This window comes from Bradysia coprophila, unplaced genomic scaffold (assembly GCF_014529535.1).
Source record: "Bradysia coprophila strain Holo2 unplaced genomic scaffold, BU_Bcop_v1 contig_232, whole genome shotgun sequence".
Lineage (NCBI taxonomy): Eukaryota > Metazoa > Arthropoda > Insecta > Diptera > Sciaridae > Bradysia > Bradysia coprophila.
In genome coordinates, this window is record NW_023503493.1 from 11,744,918 (window position 1) to 11,763,207 (window position 18,290).

Below are 18,290 nucleotides of genomic sequence, written 5' to 3' on the forward strand. Positions count from 1 at the left end.
AGACCGACATAATGATTATGTTTCCTACGCTCTGCTTGATCTGCGACAGCTCCAGCCTTAGTCGACGAAATAGACAAATAAGACTGAGCTAAGGTATCTCGAACTGTCACGTCCCATATCAGTGACTTTCCTCTACTCCACGGAATTAACGTCATTCCGTCTGGCCTTTTCCCATCGTCTCTCGAAATCCCTGATGGTTGCAAAACATGATGTTTTCTCCGAAGGATGTTTCCTTGAAGGTCGATAAATGTTAAAAGGAGTCTTGTTTTAGTTTTCTGTGTACGGAAATTCGGTTCCTGAGCTTTTCGTCTCAGGTTATGCAAAATTGGTATGTACGAAGTTGACTAATGTGACATCTATGTTCACACACCACACATACACTTCACTACACATTCAATCTAGCACTCTACACAGCATAAAGGCGTTCGAAGTAAATATCATTTTGTCTGAACCCGTGGCTTTGGCGCTAGAGGTTCTCGATTCATAATCGAGAGGTCCCGTGTTCAAATCCGCTGCTTCAATAGACCGATAGGTGGTGGTATTAGAACTTCCAAATCGCGGTTATCGTGGTGGACCGGTAATTGTGGCATAATTTTTCTTAACATTAAAATTTCCATAAAGAACTCACGGTCAGGTTCTCGACATCACAACTCTAGATAAGTCCGCTGTAAATTCAAAATGAAACGAGACACAATAAACAAACGATACGTTGAACCACTTCCATTCTCATAATCAGCGTGCGTTTGAATCTAATTTTTGATTTATTGCCATGATACATGACTAAAGGGCGACCTACCATTTTTTCAACGACCATATCTTCGGAACCATTGGTTGGATTTCGATAAATTTTTTCCCTGGAAGCTGTCAACATTTGTGAGATTTTGAGAACTGTATAAAATCAATCCAACTAATGGGTCGAAAGATATAGTCGTTTAAAAAACGGTATGGCGCCCTTTAGTCATGTTGCTATTGGTTCATCCACTGATTACATCCAAACTTTAAGTTTTGGAGCGCACGATCAGAATGTGACAAAAATTATGTATACGTTATGCCCCTTGCTTTCAGATAATCCAATCAATTGAACACGCCCTTCTGTGTCAATAAGCAATTCTCCTGAGCACACATCATATTCTCAAAATTAATATCTTCGTTGCAATGCCAAAAACAAAGGCCAATTATATTGTTGTGATATTTGTGCAATTTATAACATACCCTTTTCCAGCATTATAATATGTAAAATGTGATCAATTTGCCATGCATATAAATTTCGCTTGGAAAGAAACTGAATTTGGTTTATGAACTACGTAGAGTGTGCACTTATTGTGTATGTTTTGAATGGCGTACTTATCGCTATAGGTAGGAAAATCCTAGCCGTTTGCTATACAAACGACTTATTTGGCAAACAATAATGGAAAATTAACATTGATTCTAACACGTTAAACACAGCCAATTAGATGACTATACGCGTCTGGGTGTATAGTAGGTAATAATCTATTTTGAGGCTGCGTAAATTAACATATAAAATTTCAAGATTCGATTCTTTGCAGCTTTAAATGGCGTATATATCACACTCTCTACAAATTGAATTTTGTATAATTGAATTGTGCCTGAACTGAAACCGTAAACCAATTACATTACAAATTACAATGTTCATAATTTATTATCGTCGTGTCATGTGAGAATATCACAATTATAATCCGATGGAACAATGTGGCAGGTTTTTATTTTTAATTTTATTTTTTGGATAAAATGTTTTTTTCTTTCATTCTTAATCTGATTTAATGCTCAAAATTGCTTATTAGCCGAGCCAAATTTGCATATTACAATATTATGTGTACAGTATACACTACCAATGACCCACAAACGCATTATGAATAATAATGAGTCATATTTGAATTTATTGCTAAAAAAGGGAACATTTTCTGTGTGTCAATCGGTTTAAAGCATCTCTTTCGTTTGTCCTTCCTTTATTTTGCGTTGTCATCTTAATGATTGCTCCATCTGTAAATGTAATTGTATTTGACGATTCCGAACAAAGCGAAGATCCATTTCAGCTATCAACTTTCATTTTTCATTATTTTTTTCCGTCTTATAATTCCAATTGACTTGTCATGTTGATTATTCATTTGATTTGGTAATAATTGTCGATACATTTATCATTGTTGAACGGATGACCTCACCATGTATGACTTGTGGAGGCATTTGTTTGAAACCAAAATTAAATATTGAAATTCCTTTGACCAAATTTAATATTAACACGCAATTGAACGAAATGAAAAGCTCAGTAAATTCCCCCTCAAATACACTGCGAGTTGAACCTTTTACACTCTTTGAATCTGCTACTTCTGCTACTGTTTGAAATCACGTAGAGTTTTTTTTTCCAAAATCTTTCACTTCATTCGATTAACTTACATTTTCCTATAAAAACCACATTAACAGGAGTTTATCGCTTATTTTGGTCGTTTCTGTCAGTGTCAGATGATTATCCGTTTCTGAATGTAACGTCGACCGGCAACATAAGCCTAAAGTGTTGTGGCATCATAAATATACTTAGGAGCGAGGAGCCAAAGTGTTCCTTTTTTTATTTATTCGAAATGTAAACAAACATCCACAGAGACCCTAACCTGAAAATATGTGCAATAAAAAAGTGCCATCACAGGTATCACTTATCTGTTGTATATTTATCTATAGTTTTTAAAGTCCAAGGTTATAAATGAGAGGTAGTGTGGTGCATAACTGAATCAGATAAGCAGTAGCACGAAACTTCAAAACAAATTTATTTTTATTTTAAAAAAATCATAGGAGATAGGCACAATGTAACGCATGTCAACCATTTTAAACGAAAAGGTGTCATTAGCATCGAAATAATGTGATCGGCGACGCGTCTAAATGCCACTACCTTTTCACAATATCTACCTTGGTCAAATCTACTTCTGAAAAAATAAGAGTAGTGATTATCGATGGCTTTGCTTCTGCCTCGCCGTCTGTTATCATTCTTCTGTTCAAAAGACAATAAGAACAATATCTTCAACGATTTTTATTCTATTAAATGTATAAGTCAAAAAAATCAAGTTCTGCCTCCAAAGTTACAAAATAAAAGTTTTCGAAAAACGTTTCTTTTAGATCCATCCCACAAGCAAAACTATTTGATCACAATAACCGTGCCATCTGGTTTTTTAATAATAATATCGCCATACGGTAAAGATGCGGGTAAGGCCTGATAGATAAAAATTAATTAGTGAACCACTGGAGCTCATAAAAATAATTTTACTTTCAAATTTACCTCAACAAATCGGAAGTATAAATGGATGACCAAAACGACAATCGTTGCTGCCTTCATAATGAATTTTAATTTCTGACACTTAATGAAACTTGACAATTTACTTGACGAATAATTTCTGTTGCTTTTATTGGACATCTTTGACTTTTATATCGTGTTCCTTAATGTGATTGTACAAATATTTGTGTATGCGTATCTATCCTTTCCTTATTTATCCACCTGTCTTATACATAAGATTTAAAAGTCCCTCACTCCACGTGTCATGAATGACTGCAAACTTGTTTCACATTTTAAAGGCACAGACATCTGTGCAAATATAAATAAATTTTCGTTGATCCATTTATAAATTATAATATTTTAATTCGGCACGTTGTTGGTGGCAACGCAACGGTTCGTTGGACTGATGTTGACAAATTGCTGCGCACATAGAAGGTCAGTACTACCACCCAGAACGTTTTAACGAAAATATTGGGAATATGTGAACTGAATTAATTTCAAATTTTTGGAGGAGAGTATTTTTTGTGATAAATTTAAAAGCTTTGAAGTTGATAATTTCACTTCTCATTACATCCATATTTTAGGATGTAGACCGCAGGGACTTGCGTCACATTTTTAATTAAGGTTTTTGTTTGGTTTGTCTGGTATCATCCTTTTTATGAGCATCCTGTTGTAGGTTATCGCAGTTAAATTTCGATGCGTACAGCTAAAATTTATTGTAGAAATTGAAGCAAGTTTGGGATATCTACAACCGGCCAGAAGTGGCATAGAATGCGTGAAATTTTGGAATTTTTGACGTTTTCTCTAGGGTTTGTTCATAAAGATTACTAGAGGGAAGAGGGATGAGTCAGAGAAAAGCTTCATACATTTTGCGATCTAAAATGCGTCGTATTTCGCGTGCACAATTTGCCTTTGTAAGACGAAAATGTCGAAAATTTTCCTATTCATAATCGCTTGATACAAAAGCGAAATACTATAAACGTAAAAAAAACAACAGAATTGATGGAAGTTTGGGATAGATAAAACCACCTAGAAGTGGCAAGAAATGCTTGAAAACAAATAAATGTTGTCACGTAAAAACATGAGATAAAACTTGAAACAGAAAGCATATCTTGTCTCATGTTTTTGCGTGACGTCGTTTATGAACGATCCCTAAGGAAGACGAAGTGACTAAGATTTCTAAAATGTTTCTTCTGACAGCCTTAAAAATAAAATAATTAATCCACCAAGAACATTCACTTTTAAGCCTAAACCGTTTGTTTGTTTGGTATATCGCATTGCCATTTCACTTCGAAATTCTAATTTCTTCGTAAAAACATCTCCGCAATATAATTGCTAATTAAAAGTCGACGTGGTCAGTCAATTTGTACTATAGATTGTAAGTGCGGCGCTGTAAATTTCGTAAGGGGTTGAAATTGGCGAGAGAGCCGCAATAATTTAACAATCAGAGAATTCCACTCGGGATTCCCATAACGCAGTTTTTCACGTAAAAATTATATTAGCCTTATATCTTGTGAAGGGATACGGAGCATCTGATGGTCAGGTAAAATACGTTTAAGTGTTTGTGTACATGTCAGATTGTTCGAACTGAAACGGAATGTCCAACACAGACGGCAGCACAAACGATTTTTCTTTGAGACAATGTAGCTTTACCAAAGAGAAAACGTTTGTGTTTCCGTTTGTGTTGGATATTATGCGGCGCTCAAACATATCTTTATCTTTAAACTGACAGAATAAGTCTGATTTCACAGTCATCCGAATTCATTCCGTTTTACCTCCGCGTACATGACAGTTGGTATTTCATACATTAGATAACGTCAGATTTACTGAACAGAAAATCACAACGAAAGCACAAACGGAAACGCAAACGGAAAGGTCAAGTTTGACAGATTCACTGAGGCAAAACGATGACTAAACAGACAAAACTTTAATTTGACTTACTTGCACATATTTGCACTTTTGCAAAAAGCTTTTATTTCTTTTGGTAAACTTTATTTTGAATTTTTGGCTCCAAAAACAGTTGTTTTATCGTCTCATCACTTAAATATTTCATGTGAGTGAGTGATGTGTTCAATGTTCACAATCGAGTGGATAGCGCAGGTGGATCATTAAAAATGTATTTAACATTTCGCAACAATAATTTTTAAAAGTCACAACTCAGTATTTTCGACAAAAATGTTTATTTCATCTAAGTTAACAAAATATTAAATTCTATAATGTTGGTTGAAGTAGTTGTGCTGTTTACAAAGATCCTACAGCCAGCTAGTCTTTGATAACAATTACTGTGCCATCAGGTTTCCTAATAATTATGTCCCCCAGTGCTTCAGCCTCCTGCAGCGCCTTTAAGAATAATATGTACATTTTATTATCGAGTAAACTTTTAACTAGTAGATTACGTCCTCCTTTCGATCTTTTTTACTTTGGCAAGTATGAGTGCTGCCCGAGCGAAATGCACGGGATGTAATCACACAAGGCAAAATATTAGTACATTTTCTACCTTGGTGTATATTTCGAGAATAACTTCGTATGTACAATTGTATATAACGAGCGCCAGCGAGTGTATATACAATTGTACATAAGAAGTGATTCGAGAAATATACACCAAGGTAGAACAATGTTTTATCTCCTGCAAGCTGATATTTCATACATTAGCGAAATAACCACAAAAATTTGGATTTAAAATTAATTAATTAAGCATGTTGTTTTAAAACGCATTCACAACAAAAAAAAACATCATACAGAGAATCCTTTATTTACTTACTCACACACATATACTATCCACCTCAACATTTCGTTCAAATCACATCATTCCGACTACTCTGATTATTTGATCGATGTAGAAGTGACTAACGAACCACTACCGACAGCAATTGCATCGCGTTATGTGATTTGTTGGCGTAGTGGTCAGCATGTTTGGTTGATATGCTGCTGGTCCCGTGTTCGCTTCCACCGTTCGGCGATTTTTTTTTTTCAAATATGTAGATGGAAAGTAAATTTACCCTAGGTGGGTTATGTGTGAATTATCCAATCGTATAGGCTGTGGTTATGTATGTGTTTGTGTTTATATGCAGAAACGCGTAATGTATGAAATATCAGCTTGCAGGAGATAAAAAAATTTACCGGTCATGTCAATTAAGTTATGACTCATTTTCCGTAGTGCAGTGAGTAAAGATATAATTATTTTCACATTTACCTGAGCCATTCGGAAATACAAATGGATGACCAAAACGACAATTGTTGCTACCTTCATGGTTATATTATTGGAGCGTCTCTTTGTAAATTATAAATATCTAATTTACTTGACGAATAGTATTCGAAGGACTGTGCTTCTGCTCTGGAAATCTTTGCCTTTTATATGGAATTTTTTAGACAGATTTTTCCATCTGATTTATGCGTATATGCAATACCTCATGATTTAATATTTGCTTGATTTTCACAATTAAAAAGGAAACATCTGTGCAAATAATTTTCTACTTAAATAAATTTTGATTCGGCACGTGTGACTGTCGGTAGTGTCGTTTTGTTGGTCTCTAAGATCCTTGACGTACTTATGTTGACAAATTGTGTATAAGGTCAATACCATCCCCCATGAGTTGTCACAAGAAATGGCTATTGAACAGGAACAAACAATGTTATGGTGGCCCAACGGTGATAACAACTGCAATTTGCTGGTTTACATACAATGTGTGTGAATTATCGTCCGCACTGGAATCACGCTAGAAACGGAAACATTCATGTGGTTTTCCATACATTTCATAGTTATTTTCATCATAAGGAGAGAAACCACGAAATTACAGTATACGTGTACATTCGTATGCCGAGAGAATTATTTTGCATAAGTATGTTATGTATGTTTCGTCGAGACGCAAAAATAATTCTCGTGGGATACGAATTCACACACAGACTGTGATTGAGTGTGTTGTCTCCAGATGAACACAATTTTATACGCTTTATGATACGAAAAACAAAAAAAAAACAACGTGAGAGAGTTAGCTCGGCCTTCGTATAAATCAATTCAAAACAGGTCGCATGCGAGTAAAACATCATCTATATCCCTAGACCTGTTTACAAGGTCTGCTCAGAGAGAACTAAAAAAACTATGGTTTCCGATAACTTTCGGAGCGTGATTTCGTCTGTTTTCGTATCATGAAGAGTATAAAATTTTAAACCCTAAATCGACCTAATTTTGCCAGTCGCCAAAAAAGTGAATTTTGCAGCTGCGATAAATATTAGTATACAAGAGGGGCTCGTTGGCAGGAACTACATGTATCGATATTTTCGAAAAAGTAATTTCTTTGAATGCGGTTAGATGAAAAACATAGGACCCGTCACTTCGGAATTTTCTAATGAGCGGCTCTACGTTTTGACATTTATAAAAAATCGATGCACTTTGGAGGCAGACCGTAGAAAAAGTTTTTACTTCGATCTGTTTTAATTGCAAACCATTGCAAACTAATACAAACCTATCACCAAATTAACAAAGCATTTGCTATTTAATTTTTAGATCTTGGCTCACCACCGTTTAGTACTTAATTGATTAGTACATGATAATGTTTTGCGAATTCTAAGGAAAATGAAATTTAAATACTTTGGTATTATTGATTGAAACGAAATATGAGGTGAGGTACACTGATTGTTTTGTGGTACACTGATACAAAAAATGTGACGGCTTTCAAAATTCCGTGACTGTACGCCTGCTGAAAAAGGTAAAAAACACAAATTTAATTTTTCTAACAATTCGCTAATTTGACATATCCGCTTTCTGCATTTAACTATTAGGGTGGTTTATGGGGATAGAACATAAACTTAACGTCACAGAGTGCTACTATTAAAGATTCATGAATGATGGAAGCATTTTCATTTTTGCTTTATAAAGTAGTTCTAGCAAAGTTTCGTAATATGCAAAGCTCGCTCTGAAAATTTAACTTTCTATCCATCTACTCAATGTCTGACACTCAAATTACTATAAAATACAAAATAGGTATTTACGCAACGGAGTGATGTATGCATTTGTAGGCACTAGACGATAAGACCGCAGACAGACATCGTTTCTTGAAAGTAATAACGGAGATGAAGGGCCTAACTTTTCATCACTGAGTTGAGAAAGTGAAATTTTCGTCTGCGAGACTATTTAAAATCAATTACAGACCCCGAATGAGGTGATTTTATAAAAAAATATTTTCCCAACGACTACGAATACATATTTCAACAAAGTGCAACTGAAATATCATTATGATAATAGCCGATGACTCCTGAAATCTAAACTTTAGACTTAAACTGAAAATACTTATTCGATACACATCCAAACGTGTTATGTCGAATCGAAATCAAATTGTAATTTATTCCGTCACAAAAGAGATGGAAACGATGCATTCCTTTAATCGCAATCATCTGAAAAGAAAGATAGACATTATGGATATAGTGAACTCTCGTGCACTGTGTGTAGTATGGTATGGATAGGTTGCGTGTGTATATATATTTATTTATTTTATGCGGAGATAAGTGGATATTGTGCCTTATCAAAATTCAACTCACATCGTCCTGCATATTATACATATAAAGCAAACCGTGAGAATTCGTTTTCGCAAAGTTTTATTGTTACATTTCATCTCGAATCGCGTTTATATATATATTTATTATGTCGGCCGGTTCATATGTATAAAAGCGTATAACAGTGGTTGGTTATACGATCATAATCCAGAATGGTTTCAATTTTACAATTTTCCATTTTTAATATTCACTTTTTTTTGTACCATCATCAAGCATATAGACGGCCCGGCAGTTATTTTAAATTATTAATATATTTATTTTCGATATGAAACAATAAATACTTTTTTTTTGTCAACGCGGCCCGGCATCATACAAGAGCAGTATTAATTTCGGCAGAGGTATTTAATGCCAGACATTTTTTAAATTTTACGTTCAACTTTTTGTTTGTTTTGTCCATGATGTCGATATTTTGGTAAGGTGGAATTCATATACATTTGTTGGGTAAGAGGCGCAGAGTTGGGCTGGGTAGAGTATCGAAGATTGATCAGAATAGTGACTGGGATTCTTTTCGAGCACAATCATATTAGAGAGAAAAAATGTAGTTCGGACAAATTGTGTTACCATTCAGCGCCAAAATTCTGCGAACTAGTTTTAAGCATCTGTTACCGACGAAAGGAAAATATAAGCTAAGCTGAAAAACTAAATTAAAATTTTAACAATTGAAGTAATAGATTATGCATCCGTGATACGCTTACTGTCTTAGTACAAATATTGATTTTCTATTCTTTGTTACTATTGGGTGTTCGTATGTTGTCAATAGTACACTAAAAACGGAGTCCAACCCTGGATAAGACCGATAACTTTCTTGGCTCCTTCAAAGATTTTTTCTTCAACGACTTGTTCAAAACTGTTAAACATGACAGTGATGACAGAAACATATGATATTTATGAAACTAATTAAATTTCATGAGGTGAAATTATTTAATTCCCCTTTTTTACCATTCAAATGATGTGTAATATCCAAGTGTATACCGCTTCTGTGTTCAATTATTCCACTGAAAAGCGGCGCGATTAGAGTCTCGGACGAATTTATTGTTATTTCAATTCGGTTCAGTGACATGCACATTTTTTTCGCCCTTTACACGTACAGTGTGTACCCAGAGATAAATCTGGGATTAAAGATCATATTGATAACTGATTTTTATAAGGAAACCATTCTTTTGTCTTTCATTTGGTGAAATAACCTTTTAGAAACAGCAATCGTTCAAATAGACTACATCTCGTATTTGATAATAAAAAATCTTTTACTTCATTTGTTCCAACACAATTTTTTTTTATGTAGGAACCCACCATCTAGAGAGCTTATTGTCTATTTTTGTGTCGTTGTTAACAATAGATGTCTCTTGGCCGTTTCTAAACGTTTCTTTGGGTGTACTGGGGGTTTCTCGAAAGTTCTAGAAAGTTCAGATTACGATTTACACTCCCGATTTGCCTCTATGTTCAACATTTTGTTACTGTTAATTGTAGGTATTTTATAGGTGCAAAAGCACAACGCCAAGACATAAAAAAGACGAAAATTTATCCAACATTTCTGCAGAGTCATTTGGGCGTAAATAGCGCTTTTTCGGTTTGTGTCTATACAATTTTGAAGTTTTCGGTAATCATGAAATTATGGAGTAGAATTCTTGGATTTTCTGTTGTTTTCAGAGGCAACAGGTATCCGTTATTTTGGTGATTTGATTTTATCCAAATTAAAATTGCCTCAAGAGCAAAGATGTACAAGTACATATCCGCCCGTTATGAGGCGACGGTTGTAATTTGCAACTTATTCAATTCAGCAAAGCAAGGTATGAAACACTCAATCAACAGCTATACGTACGTCAATATATAGCGTCTAACTGATAACCTGACTCCACTCCAGTCAGTCCGGGCCTGAAGAGGTCTGCGGAAATCACAAGAGGGAATCGACGAACGTATTGGTAGCGACCCCTTCAAATTTGTCTTTATGCAAGAACCATACGAAAAATTCCAGTAAAATTTTTGTTCCTCCGCTACAATCTGTAGAGTGAGCCTTAACCCTTGTTCAAACTCAGAGGTTTTTTTCTCTTAATTTATATTTTTATTACTGTGGAAATCAAATTCCGAAAGTGCTACTTAGAATATCACCCTTAGGTGTATAAGATGAAAAAGAGACCGAGAGCTCAAGTCCTCCCACCTTTATGCATACAATTTACTTATAATAACTTACAATAATTACAGACAGGGGACAGTGTTAATGCTAATGTACGACGCAACAAAATAAATTATTACCGCGAAACGTTCGAATATTGTACAAACCTTCTTAAATTGCACGTAACCTTGACCCTTGACAATGTAAGCAATTTGAAAAAAAAAATCATTTCATTGGCACTAAAATACATTGTCCACACACCATTTACATCAATCTTTTACTTAATATTGCACACCATTATGTGTCACAACCGAACTTATTAATTTTTAATGTTTTTTACAAGATCGTAAAAGAATTTTTTATTTTCGTTTTATCTGAATAAATTTAAAAACAAAAACAGTCAAATTTCTGCATGAACATGTCAAACACAGCATCACATCCCGACGGTTTTTTTTTTATTTTCTTACAAAAAATAATGTTCCCCCATTAAATGCTTACTATAAAACAATTAGCAGCAAAGGAAAAAAAAGAGCGAAATATTATTAACGGAAAATCATTTCACTCCGTTGATGGCATAACCAGGCACCAACATTAATTTGACTATAAAATTTATATATTTTTTTTGGCATTTTATTTTTATTAATGAGAGTGCCAGCCAGCCAAGACGAAAACAATTTATGTTTTTATGATGCATACTCTCAACGGTGTCATATTAAAATGGTTAATTTATAAACAAATTTTGTGTAATGAAATTTGATACTCAGTTGGTATAATGTACCCAAACGTTAAAACAAAATCAATTTATTTATTGCATTTCACCCAGGACTTGTCTGTCGTTATTCGGAAGAGATTGAATAATGAATATGTGCGAATGAATTGGAATGAAATATCGTATCGTTTCACGACGGTAATATCCATACTTCATTTTGGCCATTAAACTGTGGAGGCTGGACGTATGATATAGTAAAAAAGGGCATCATTCACAGCTTGATCGAATACACTTTGTCTCACTTTATAACGTAAAATAATTAACTTGTAAAAAAGACGTGTGCGAAATTTAATACATTTCACGGAGACATTTCTAATCTCACCCACTGCACAGGATATAACATAAATCACGGAAACAAACTGATCTGTCTTTCCATTATTTTGATACTTTGAACTGTGTGAGCGTAATCTTGGTTCCAGGGTCTGGGATTCCTGGAAATGAAAAGGCTGACGAGCTCGCCAATCTATAATCGGACGGTGACTTTATAGGACCAAAACTAGGGCTGTCTAAGGAAACTAGGAAAACTTTGGTTACGTAATGGTTGCAACAAGAAAATTAACGACTATGGACAGCCTACCAAGGAGGAACTCACACCAAGTTATTCCAACCAGTTGTCTGAAGTAATGAAATCCTTAAATAAGGCGAGAAGTTGATGCAATCACGACCCACTGCAAGCTTAACGATCATCTTCACAGAATAGATCGGTCAATCGATCCAAGGGATACCAATCTTAGGTTGCGCACAGTCTGGTATCTTGACCTCCAAGATGAGGATCTATCGTCATTATATGGCAGGTCCTTCTTATCGAAAACAGGAAAATTTCCCTAATAGAATTCGTAAGGTCAGTGAGTTGGGAACAACAGGTCTTTGATCTGGGTACCTACTTCTCAAAAGTGGAGTCTTGATGAAGTCTACCAAAAAGTCTAATCTAATATTTTGATATTGATTCGAACATCTAAGAATGGAAACGGAAGTCCTCAATTCTTTGAATCTAGAATTACACATACTGACTGTAGAAAATCTAAACTACAAATTATTTGGGACAGAGAGATGAGACAGAGGATTTGCTGGTCGCCAACGGGCGAAAATGGTGGAATTGTACATGAAAATGTTTAGAAAATCACAAAACTGTCTGAGAGCCGTTAACAGTTGTTTCAAAGCACTGCTACTAGCATGAACATTAAATTGACAAGTGTCAAATTTGGAGGCTTTAGTGATACGAGCTGCCGCTTAGGATTGTTTGTATTGTATGTTTTAACTCATACAACGTAAAAAAGTCATCTATTTGTATAACATAAACGCAGTGCCTACGTAGCAGTGCTGTGTTTAAAGCAATTTTTCATTTTTCATACATAATATAATGTAAGAGCCGAAGACAGCTGTTTTGGGACAACGTAGCCTTTGCTTTTACATGTAACGTTAGAAATTAGTCAACAGTGTATGATTTTACGAAATGATTTTGACAGAGTCGAAACTAAGTTTGTTTGCTAGAGAGAGTATTGGCTAGAGACGAAATTTCACGATTAAGTTTTACCATTGGATAGAACATATGTATAAGAGAGTCGAATTTCCCATGGAAATGTTTTAAAAAAATCGCAAATTTTGCTTCTTATCGATTTAAGTTAAAAAGATTAGATACTTACTAAGTATATCAAATATCATATCGTCATAACACGAACTATAATTATCGAGTCTAGTACTTCTTTTGATGTTCACATTTTCAACAGGTTAATACCAAATCTTTTACTTCATTAGTTGAAATATGCATTCTGATCCTTAGGATCAGATGACCAAGAGTTAACACTTATTTTAATGTACCTGTCGAAAACAGATGCGCTGGGATGACTTATTGAAATTCACTTAATAACAGAAAGATCTATAACCGAACCATATTCACTGTTCCACGACCACAGACCACATGTAATTATACGTAAGTAAATTAACATTAGGAAGTGTGCACGAAAGCTCGATCACTTGCATTATACCCAAATGAACAAAATAGTGTTCCATTCGATGATGATAAGAACGTTCACAGAAACATAACCACAGAGTCAACAAATAAATGGTTACAAAGTCTTTATTTATTGACGGTTTTTCAAATCGGAATATTGAGGAAAAAAAGGCACCGCCACAGAAAAAACATTTAATTTATAAGTAAATCGGTAAAACCGAGCCTAAACAAATGTAAAAATCCACATTTAATTCAATCTATAAACAATTAATGTATTCGTACCGGTGATTTATGCGCGGCTAATATAACAAGTTTTTAAAATCACGTCTTTCTTTGGGGTAATTAAATGCCTGTGCTCTCGGTGATAGATTGATAAAGTTAAGTCGATAAATATATGCGTCTTTGCGTAGATAAATCTAAAACCATATCTGTTTCTTGCTTCGGAATGGTGTGTCGTGTCCGTCGTGTAATAGTAATAGAGTGCAGTGCGGTAAATTGAAAGAAAATTTTTTACCTATTAATGATATCGTTGTGACTTGATTTGGTGAATTTGGTTACATGGGATTATTGTTGTTCGTTGCTTTGGATCTAATTAATTTCGACCGTTTTTTTTTCTTCTCCTAATGAGATTAGGAGTTACATTTAATTAAATGCGCCAAGTATATATATGTTAGTGTAGCGCAGTCATTGAATGCATTGGAATTTACTTGTTGTGTTATGTAAATTAGTTTTTAAATGTTTGGGCATGTAAAGGCATTTGTAAGGCACAAATTAAATTGTATGTTTTCTATTAATGGCAGCTTAAAACATTTTTTTTTCTCGTCTAATCTATTGGACCAAACACGGTTGTTTTCCATTATTAAAGCGATTAATATCGTACACATTATTGGGGCCGTAGTTTTGTTGTCGTTTTTTATTACCGATTTTTCTTAGAAGTTGGGAAGATCAATAATAGGTGTAAGTCTATTTGTTGTGTGTTTGTTTTACGTGAATAATGAGAGCGCTACCTAACAATGCTAAAAACTATATTTGTCCCAGAAAAGTACGGTATTGTGTACAGTAAATTGTACACTGTAAAAGGTCATTCTGTGACAAAATTCAACCATCCATCACCTGCCTGCTTTGAACGTCTTATGAGGTCCCTTTTTCACAGCAAACTATCTGCAATTGAATTCTTTAGATTGTATTTACGATCTTTATTCCGATCTTGCGATTGTGTTTGGGATTCGGCTCCGCCTTAAGTCGACAATCGACATCAAGTGCGAGAAAATATATTCGAATGAACCTTACTCATCTTACCTCACTTACTGATCATTCACTTAGTTACCTGAACAATCGCGAACTGTCACTTAGTTACCTGAACCGTCATGTCACTTAGTAACTTGAACTGTCAATTTGTTACCTGAACCGTCACTTAGTTACCTGAACTGTGAATATGTTACCTGAACGTACCTAACTGTCATTTAGTTTTCTAAACTGTCATTCAGGCTGAATGATTCAGCTACGTAAACAGTCATACAGTTACCTAAACTGTCACTAAGTTACCTGAATTGTTACAAAGATTACTATAACGAATTGTAGGAAATTCCAACTAGAATTTTTTTCGACCAGAGAAAAGTGGAATTTCCTATTTTGTCATCTCGGTTAACGAATGACTATTTCCGAATTTTAATCATTGTGGTGTTTTCATCCCATGGGAAATTCGGTACCTTTCTTCTGTACTGGAAGTACAGCTTGGCGCGGAGGTCAGTCACTGACTGTCAGTGTAAGTAGCCTTTCGTAATTCGGAATATTTTTAATATTAACATTTTTGCATACATTTCACCAGCGTTATTATCGAGTCTAGTACTTCGATTGATAAACAAATTTCCATCGATTGATAGAAAATCTTTTACTTCATTCGTCTTTCATACATTTTGCCACATTGTCACATTAAGTACAGCTTATTGTTTTTTTAGTCGTCTCTATCGATAACAAATGATATTAGCAAATTTCCAATTTTTTGCTGTGACTTAAACACTTTTTTTTGTATGAGTGGACCAGCTTGAAAAAACAGCCGAAGGAAATTCATGTATAAATTTCGCTGACGTCGACTGTAAAAAAATTTTTGGGCAAATCAATAAAAATGAAAACGTAATTTGATTCGCTTCGCTTGTCTCACAAGAATTCACACATATCCGTGCCATATATTAATGTGATTCACACAAAGCTTTGGCTATGCTGTAATAATGTAACTATCATCTCTTGTGTTGTTTGTTTAACTTGCAATTAGAACACCTAAAACATGCAACGTTCATTAAAACTTGTTCATTAATTGTGTGATTTGTTCGACACCTTTAATACCGATAGAAATAACCATATTTAACACCTTGTACACTTTATGCAAAATCCAAAATAACACTTAACATTATAATAAACACATAATTTTGTTTTTCTCTTCATTTTTCTCCTTTTCGAAGTAAATACTTTTGAGCTTATGGAATTTTATCGAATCTTATCTGATCGAAATATTCACGAAGAATAATTTAAACTCTATCGACTGGATCAAGCATAATATAAATATTGAAGATCAGATGCATAATATTGGTACGCTATGGATGAATATGAATATTGGACTGAACACCAGTACCATGTGGAATAATCACGTTATATGTGTTCGGAATTGTTAGCTTTGTTTAGCTTGCTTTTGATGATATTTTTTTCTCGAAAACATTAGAAGAAGAATTTCGCATCGTTCACATTAAAATGCTGAAGTGCAAAAGATGCGATAGACATTATTTTAATGTGAATAAATTGATTGAATGGACGATAATCATTTTCGAGAAGGAGATATGGCTGATGCTGAATATAATGAAGGAATGTGATGGTATCGCTCAGATGATTTTTTTTTTAGTATTTCATCTAAGAAAAACATTGATGGGCTTTAGTTGTAACGTGGTGATTATGCAATTTTATGGTGAGAAATATGCGTTCATCACGCTGCCACTTGTTACCACGTCTATACATCCCATCAAGATTTTATGTTCGATCTTTTTCGCTTCGATAGATAAAGCTGAAGGACGCTATGATTCGATCAGGACCGTTTTATGGAATGAGTTTAAAAAAAACATTTCCAGAAATTCGATAAATATTTCAGAAGTCCCTGGGCCTTCGGTGGAATTTTAAGTAAAATTCGTAAAATATAGTGAAATTTTGTGAAAAATTTTGAAATTTGGTATAATTTAGTGAAATGGTCAAATCGTGAAACATTTCCATACATAGGCCATGCATTGGAAAGTTCATGATTTTTTAATGTATTCTAGGTTTTGCGCAGCAGGTAAATTTTGAATGAAATTTGGTAAAATTTAGTGAAAAAATTCTCAATATTAGGTCCTGGTGCCTACTCGAGTAAATGGTTTCATATATCTGCGAGAAAATGTTCAACAAACTAGTAAATTAAATGTCTGTCACACAATTTTGAGTAGACGGTGACCCGTCGCTTTTAAGTACCGAACAGCTTTTTGAACGAATTTTTGGGATACATTGAACTTTGAAGTGTGCCGCTGCTCAAACATACATACATCTGAACTTAAGGCAGATAGGTTTCGAGATGTACTTTCCTTCACCTCTGCAACGATAACCACGATAACCAACTAATCATGAACGAAGCGTTATCGGAGTTCGTGACGCTAGTACTCTTTCGCTCCTAGACAGGTATTTCGTAGTACGGTTGCATGTTTCATTCCGCTAGTCTTGCAACTTTTTAATTTTTTTGATAAAGCATCTTGTTTGTGGTGAAAAAGTATCGAACTAAACTTTTTTCTGGAAAATGGAAAATCGATTTTCCGGCCGGAAAAGCCATTTATATGAAAAAATAAAAGTCGAGTCTTTTTCAATAATCTTTTTTTTCCAGATGGCGATGGTATCGATACTTTCCCAAAAAGTGTCCCGGAAAATTCCTTCTTTGTGGACTGATAACTTGGCCAATTCTTAGTCAATTTTGATAGGTAAATGTGATTTAGAAAGGTATAAGTAAACTCTTTCGAAATCTGCCCGGCGGAGATTGAACCGATTTGTGGTTCCCAAGATATGCGTCAGGATTCCCACCTACCTCCAAATTTAAGTTTTCGTTTTTGTAACATTTTTCCTTGGTATTATTGTGACAATTTAAAAATAAAAACTCGACATTTTTAAAGAGCAATTACGTAGGTATCATTTCTCATACCGGTAATTAGATAAGTATCTGTTCCTTGTTCTAGAACTCAGAGATTTAACGAGTTTTACTAGACTTTTTTTTTGTTTTCCTATCATCAAATGCAATTATTGAAATCGTCAGATGTCATTTCCTATATGTTGGCAAGTTCTAGAACCTAGAGATTCAACGAACTTCCATCCCACTTTTTGCTCTATTTCATGAAAAATCGTCATAATTAAGATTGTCAGAGGTCAGTTCCTACGTGATGCAATATCGATCAACTCAGGAAATGAATATGTAGACAGATTTGGAGTTCAGCTCATCGACAATGACGACCTGACAGCATTCAATCCGTCGTTCCCTCTGGCATCGGGACTAGTTTCACTGGCAACTGTGCCTTTGGTAGCTCCTCGTGTAGATCCAAACATTGAACCATTTCCAAGCACTGGATTGAAATCG

The 18,290-nt window shown here is 34.6% G+C and overlaps 2 long non-coding RNA genes across 2 annotated transcripts; both read right to left on the minus strand.

Annotated features, from left to right (window-relative positions):
* Positions 1–374: 374 nt before the first annotated feature.
* LOC119076644 lies at positions 375–13,915 on the minus strand. Its single transcript, XR_005087674.1, has 3 exons — positions 13,903–13,915; positions 5,225–5,233; positions 375–512 (listed from the first exon to the last, which is right to left on the minus strand). It is a non-coding gene; the product is annotated as an uncharacterized LOC119076644 (long non-coding RNA).
* LOC119076643 lies at positions 5,435–6,614 on the minus strand. Its single transcript, XR_005087673.1, has 2 exons — positions 6,471–6,614; positions 5,435–5,617 (listed from the first exon to the last, which is right to left on the minus strand). It is a non-coding gene; the product is annotated as an uncharacterized LOC119076643 (long non-coding RNA).
* Positions 13,916–18,290: the final 4,375 nt, after the last annotated feature.